This window comes from Dioscorea cayenensis, chromosome 16 (genome assembly GCF_009730915.1).
Source record: "Dioscorea cayenensis subsp. rotundata cultivar TDr96_F1 chromosome 16, TDr96_F1_v2_PseudoChromosome.rev07_lg8_w22 25.fasta, whole genome shotgun sequence".
NCBI lineage: Eukaryota > Viridiplantae > Streptophyta > Magnoliopsida > Dioscoreales > Dioscoreaceae > Dioscorea > Dioscorea cayenensis.
The window spans coordinates 17902283-17910394 of record NC_052486.1 but is presented as its reverse complement, the minus strand read 5'-3'; positions in this window follow the sequence as shown (position 1 = coordinate 17910394).

The window sequence follows — 8112 nt, the reverse complement described above, 5'->3', positions numbered from 1 at the left end:
TTTTCTGCTGCATTGCTAGAGACCTGTAGAGGAGAGTGTGCTGCCGGAGTAGGGGTGAGGGAGTTGGTAGAGAGAGGTGCGGGCCAGAGAGTGATGAGAGAGTTAGAGAGAGAGAGAGAGAGAAAAGGGATAGTGGCCATATTTTCATTTATTTATTATGAATTTTGAGTCATGAGAAAAGAACGGGTGAGAGCCCCGAGAAAATCATTTAGTTTTTTAAAATATTTTATATTTTTAAAAAATAATGATATTATATTAAATTAAATTCTAAATATTAAATTTATTTGTATTTTAGATATTTTAAAAACAAAATCTATATAATTAAACTTTTAAACATATTTAATTAATTGTGTTTTTAATTATTAAAATATATGTTATATTATTTTTATCATTATTAATTATTAAAATATTTTTAAATATTTTATTATTGACCTGCTCAACCTCTGCTCAACCCGGTCGAACTCCACTCGACCCCGACCCCAGTCGGGTTTCCATGCCCGGACCCGTGCCTGACAATCTTGGAAAATGCACCAGCTGCACCACTATTAATACATTGATTTTGACCAAAAACAAACATGTTAGCACGTGCGAATGATGTCATGGTCTTCTAGAAAAAGTGTGTGAAGATTATGCACATGTGTACATGTCAGTGAGTCAGTAATGGTACTTTGAAGAAACCCCTAAACCAACGGTTGATTTTCACCCCATTTAAGTTTTCTAAAGCCTCCAAAAGTTGACACGTGCTACACTTTTGTCATTTTCCAAAAATATACAATGACTATTGGTATTTATGTGAATAATTGTTATTAGTTATTTTAATTACTGAATTAGAAATTTTTATTTATTTTAGTTTTTAAATTAAAATAAGAGCTAAAAGCATCACAATTGACAACCTCACCGTGAATCCTTATCAATTTTAAAAAAAATATAAAATAAATATATTTGTAATTTAACAACTCCTCCGTTTAATTAATAATATTTTGATCTACTGATATTTTGATCTACTGATGTTAGTATCTGTTTTTTATATAGAATATTAATCTTTTTATTAAAAAAATGAATTTAAATTTTATTTTATGCAAAATAAAAATACGAATATGTTGAAAGTATGAATTTCGATATACCTCCTGCATCCACATATGCTTTTTCCATGCTGAGTTATATATACATCCTTTATTTAATAATATTCACTATGTTATAAAGAGTCAGACATAGTGAATTAATGCAGACCGTGTCACAGTCAAGAATCACATGACTATTTTTGTGCTCGCGTAACTCCCAAACTCACCCTTAAAAACTAACCCATTCTCAAAGAGGTGCAGCAAAATGACCTTATAAGTCCCTGATATAAAATGTCAGTCATGCAAAACCTTGTTTTTTTTTTGCCTTAACTTATTCAAAGTCTGGTTTTATAAAATATATCTATCAGAAATTACAATTGACCAAAATTGTATCACTAATATATTTCTTTTGGGTTTAGAGATATGCAAGTGCACGGCAATTTAATTGTCCAAAATTTTAATTAAATTATAAGTATTCTTCTGTATGTGACACACATATGTCTTTTTGTAACAGAGACTCTCTCTGCTATTTTTGTCTCTTTACCTTCCCAAAGCGATACTGTATTATTTTCTCCTCTTCTTCTTTCTCGCTATTTCCCAGTGGTAGTTTCGGGAGGTAGTGAAATGTTGTTAAGCATCCGGTTTGTTTGTCACCGCCAGTGTTGCCATCATTGTTGTTGTTCTTGTTGCATTAATAATATCTTCTTCTTTGTGTTATTAAGTAACCATCATCTTGCCAGGCACGCTATTGATGCTTCAACCCCTGATCCTTCGTTATTCATCCTAAAGTCTCAGAGTTGGAGCACATTGCAAGCAGAAAATTTCTTAATATTTTCCTATTTTGTATTTTATTTTTAAACATATATGGCTCGGTTTCGTTTTACCTAAGTTGACATACATATAGTATTATCTTTAAGTATATCCAAAAGCATGAAACAGGAGAAGTTATGTGGTTGGATGGAGTAGATCTTGATTTTGAAACCTTTATTTATTCATTTATTTATTTATTTATTGTTAAACAAACTGCTCAATAATAGTCAATTTCATGTTGTGATTTTTTATAGGCTTGATGTTTGTAATATTATTTGAATGTAATATTGAAGAAATTGGTAAAAACTAATTTCGCTTTGTTTCATGGGTGCAGCACATTGACCATTTTCTCGAGAGAAACTCGTCACTGTTTGATGTGAGATGCTGTTTGGTAAGTGCCGGTCTTTATTGTTGAAGCGTGATCTCGCATTTGAACGCAGGATATCTCTTCAAATGCAGCACTGGCCACACAGCAGGAGTAATCATGTTCATGTAAGCATAGATCCTTGAACGAAACACAAAAGATCTCATTGTTCATAGAATTGAGCAATGTAGTCTCAAACTCAAATCGAAACATGTATTTTGTCTCGAACAACACAAGTATGTGCTGCAGGTGACAATAACTCCACCAGAAACTGAGGTCATTAGTGTATTAACATTGAGGAGCAACAGAGATGCAGAGTAAGAAAAGGGTAAAACAATGCTGAAAGCTTCAGTTCAGAATGCATAGTTGAGTCTCAGATTCTACCTGGTTCGCTGACAGATCAAACTAAGTTTAAAACTCAAAACTGATATTCTATGTAAGGCAATACAGCCATGTTTGTCATGAATATCGAAGAGACATAATATAGGCAGAACAATGCTGAGAATTTCCACTTTTGAAGTGACTCTGAGTCATTGAATAAAACATTCAACAGAGTGTCATGCACGCACACACACACATTGTTCATTGAATTAAAATGAAAAGAATACTGAGACTCTATCCCAATGACAGGGCCTCGCAATACTCAATATGAGAAGGACAGCATTGTGGAGCTTAGAGCAGGATGGAGTTCGCAGTCACGCCGGTTACCACCGTGATCTGCATCAGAACAGCACAAGTGGGTTTGATAAAGTGGTCCTTGAAGGAAGGGGCAAGGCGTTCTTGTGAGCAGCAGCAAATTTGATAACTGCAGGAAATGGTCTGAAACTCCATGTCAAAGTGATGCCTCATAATCAAGATGACAAATAGCAAGCGCGATGGAAATGCCGTACTGCTTCTGGTTTGGCTGTAGGCCACAGCCCTCAGCTCTCATCCTTCCATTGTTGTTGTTGCTGGTGCTTTCACTATGGGGTTTTGGATTGCATTGCTGTACTACTGCGCATTCTAAATGTTTTGTTAGATTTCTTAGTTTTAGTTGCAGTTTGCATTTCTTTGACTTGGTTTCTATGTGAACTTTCCTTGCTGTTTCTCAAGCTTTGCAAGGTTTTATCTTATGATAATAAACGTTTTAGTATTTAATTTTTGTGCTTATTTTTCATGATGGGGTTAAGATTTATATTTATTTTGATGTTAATTTTGTGAATGTAATGACTTGACTTTATTGAGAAGAATTGCCCTCTATATATAGGAAGGCTACAAGTCATAACAGGAATCTGTACATGAATTACATAATATGAAAACATCAAATAACAAAAGAATTAAAACTAGGAGAAAAATTACATAATTAATATGGAAGAAAACTATATATACATAACAAGGAAGAAACTAAAAAAAAGAAAACTATGTAAGAAAGTTCTAACAGTAGGAAAAGATAAATAAGGATACTCTAGTATGTGCTTAGTTTGTTCATAATAAGGATACTCTACTATATAAGAAGGTTCTGATACTACCCCTCAAGCTGGAGCATATAGGTCCATCATGCTTAGCTTGGAAGCAATAGTAGCCAAATGGAAACACTAAAGAGCCTTAGCACAGATGTCTGCCAATTGTTTTTCAGTTGTCAAATGAGGAGTAGAACGAAGAACAACATCCCTAACAAAGTGACAATATCAACTTGTATGTGCTTAGTTTGTTCATGAAAAGCTAGAAAGGTAGCTGCTTAATTAGCACAATACTTGAGAATATGCCTCTTAACTCGTGCTCCAAGGTCCTTAAATAAAGATTCCACCCATAAAAGTTCACAAGCATTTTGAGTCATAGCTTTGTATTATGATTCAACACTAGATCGAGAACATTTTGCTTTTTTACTTTGCCAAGTGACTAGGTTCCCACCAACAAAGACACAAAAACGAGCAGTAGACCTTCTATCTTCAGGAGAATCGACATAATCTGAATTTGAGAACCAATGAATTTGAAGTTGGCTAATATTTTGAAAAACAAGTCCTTTTTCTAAAGATAACTTGAGATATCTCAAAATATAACATGAAGCTTCTCAATAAACTTGTTGTGGCCAATCCATAAATTGACTTACCTTCCCTAACCATAAAAATATAAATAAATCTAACCGGTTACTGTTAAGTAAAGAAGTTTTCCAACCAAGGCTCCATATCATCAAGTATCTTGGAAGGGTGCAATGTATGGATCATCAAGACACACCTATGGATTCATGGGGATAGAGAGAAGGCTTATAGCAACACATTCCAGCTTCACACACAGAAGATCCATAACATATTTTCTTTGGGAAAGTATAAACCCTATTAGGTATGTGAGTAACCTTCATGCCAAGAAAATAATTAAGCCCACCTAAGCCTTTTGTCACAATTGGAACTCCAGAAATTTCTTGGTATATGCTATTCCTAGTTTGTTAGTACTAGTCAAGAGAATATCATCTACATATACAATAAGAATCACAGATCTAGAGTTATGCATAACAAATATCAAGTGATTAGCAGAAGATCTGCAAAAACCATAGCTTTGAATAGCTAAGCTAAACTTACCGAACCATGCACGAGGCCTTTGCTTAAGACCATAAATTGCTTTCCGCAATGTGCATACTTTGTGGCTATTTTTCCTCCCAGTGATAAATCCAGGAGGTTGATGCATGTATACCTCCTCAGTAAGATCTCCATATAAAAAGATATTTTTAATAGGTATAATACATGAATTGGTCCCTCTACTTTTCTCTCTCTTCCCTTTTGGTCTCTACTGAAAATGCTCCAAACTAGTCTCTACTTTTTGAAAATGGCCCACTTAGCCTTCATCTACTTGTCTCTTTCACTAGTCCCTCTACTCTTAAAAATACATGGACTAGTTGCCCCATTTTCAAGCATAGAGGGACTAAGTGAGCCCATTTTCAAGTGTAGAGGGACTAGTTGGGAGCATTTCTGAGTAAAAGAACTAAAAGGGAAGAGAGAGAAAGTAGAAGGACTAATTCGGGTATTATACCTTTCTAATATCTAGTTGATGAAGCGACCACCAAGAGCTAACAACAATAGAGATCAAAATCCGTACTGATTGAGACGAGCAACAAGAGAGAAAGTTTTGAAATAATCAAGTCCATATGTTTGTGTGTAGCTTTTAGCCACAAGACGCGCTTTAAAACGTTCAACATATCCATTAGATAAGTATTTGATAGTGAATACCTAATAGAAAAATCATAGTCATCTACTCTACACAAGTGTACGTGCCGATCAAGTAATAAAGTATGCTAAAAAGCAAGGTTATCGGTCCACAGGGGACTTGAGAGTACTAGTACTGAATCTAAATCTGACAATTAACCTAATCAAAACTGTGGAGTATAAATGCAAAATAAGAAGTAAGAATCGAAAACACTAATAAAAAATATGGTTAAACAAGTATGAAGAAAAATGTGTCAGGCATAGACTTCCCCTAAGGTTTGTTAAGTCCTAGAGCAATGGTTATATAAATTCTGCAAATCAAATAGAGACGAGAGAGTTTCTCAAACATATGATCCCCTTTCTTAAGGTGAATAGTAATTAGTCTCATAGGGTACTAAGATAAACAACTCTATGACCGTAATACACTATATGGACTTTTTTTCTAAAAATAAGCAAGTTTTTAAAATATATACAACTTTCCTCTTGAAGTAATTGCCCCTAATCCCATATGATGTAAAATTGGAATCTCTTCCCTAAGTCGCTTCTCACGATTGCATTAAGAACGAAATTCTATGCTAACTCACTTGGAAGGATCATGGGAGGAGAAATCTCAACTCAAAAATACCCTATCTTTAGGCGAACTCGTGATCCCCTTTAATTGTGGCTTGTCTATACTAGGTGGATCTCACAATTCATCACATAATTACATCAAGCTTGGATTCTCGGCTCTCGCTACAATAGAATCGAAGGCAATAGAAAACACAATTGAATTCAACAATAAAAGATTGCATTTAATAAATTAATATAAAATCATTCAAGATCCACAACCAATGTCAATCAAAATATAAACCCTAGGTTCCATCTTCGACTAAACACCAACAAGTTAGTTCTCCATTAGAGGAGAACATTCATATAATCAAAAAGAGATAAGATAAATAAATGAAAACATGAAAACCCATTTTTCTCTTTGCCCCTTGAGAAACTGATGAACTCCCCTCCTATCTTCCACATGAACGCCGCCAAGGATGCTCCTCGACCGCTCCAATAGTGTCCTAGATGGTGGGTGAGCCTCTTATCCTAGTTGGATTGCCATAGAAGACTTGGAGAAGTTCTCCCTCTTTCTCCCTTTGATTGACTGTCAAGAGATTGCCCAAAAACCCTCAATAGAATCTTTTATACCTAACCACTTATGGGTTCCCTACGGGAGCAAGAAAAGGATCGTAAGGAGCTAGAGATGATGAGTCGCATGCCTTTACGTGCATCTCTACTGACGTAAGCTCCACATGTAAGGCCCATGTGTTGATATTACAGTCCACTACGTATAAGTCGTCGAATTGTAACCTTCTCCGAATGGTGCTATGCGACTCCCTTATAGGGGGTGAACTATTCCCTATAAATTTCTCTAGATGACCCTTACGGACGAGGCTACGGGGTAAGTCCTGCCTGTAAACCCCTTTGAATAATCATTATGCTCGTCCTTACGGGCATAAGTATGCCAACAAGGTTCTTTAGATGAGGCTTCTGCCGTAAGGTGACCATAAGGTGTTCGTTTGACCCGTTCCTAGCTGTGATGTCGAGAGAACTCCATCTTTTTTCATTTTGGCTTTGAATTGTTTTTTATTTGTTCTATCTTCTCATTATACGCTGCCTGTCACCTGAAATCACAATTTACACTATATTTAACATTATATTCCAAATAAACACCTTAATACATGCCAAATGAGTGTATAAAAACAATATAAAAATCATGTGCAATTATACACTTATTAATACCCAGTGACAACCAACAACCTCGGCAACGGATGTGCATCAACTAGCTCCCAAGTACCTCGTGATTGAAGAGCGAGACATCTCTTCCTCGCATAGCGAGACTTCCAAGTAGGAGACTCTAAAGCCTCCACATGAGATCGAGGAACAGGGATAGTATTAAGAAAAAGAGCAATCAGTCGTGTTAAAAACCTCAAATGAGATAAGGACATATAATTAGATAAAGGATATCTAGTAGAGAGCGATGTTTAGTGGGGATATAGATATCAACTAAGGCAAAGATGATGTTGATGGAAGTGGTGTTAGGGTCAGGAAACTAAGAGATATGTAATTGAATATCCTCAGTTAAATTTTGTTGAAGATCTGTTCAAGTATTAGAATAATAAGCAACATTCTCAAATATAATTACATTAATCGGCAATTTGAGACAATGAAGTTTAATGGGAGTTTTAATGTTTTCATTTACTTTTTCCGTCTTGATTGGATTGTATGATTGTTCTCCATTAATGCAAAACTAAACTCTAGGCATATATAGGTAGAACCTAGGGGTTTTTTTTTTTATGACATTGGTTGTAGACATGCGATTTTGTATCGATTTTTATGTTGCAATATTATACTTTTGAATTCAATTGTGTGTTTTCTTGTATTGAACTCTATCGTAGAGAGAGTTGAGAGTTTCATGACTAATATACATGAGTAGCGTATCGAGAGATCCACCGTGTTTTTTTCTTCTATTGATACATCACTCATGTACATCATTCATGAAACTCTCGACTCTCTACTATATAGTTCAAGACAAGAAAAACACTAATTGAATTTAAAGCATGATATTGCAATAGAAAAAAATTGATACAAAAATTAAATGTCTATAATCAATGTCATTAAAAATAAACCCTTCCCTTTGCTTGCCGTAAAAGATCCCCCAAAAACCCGC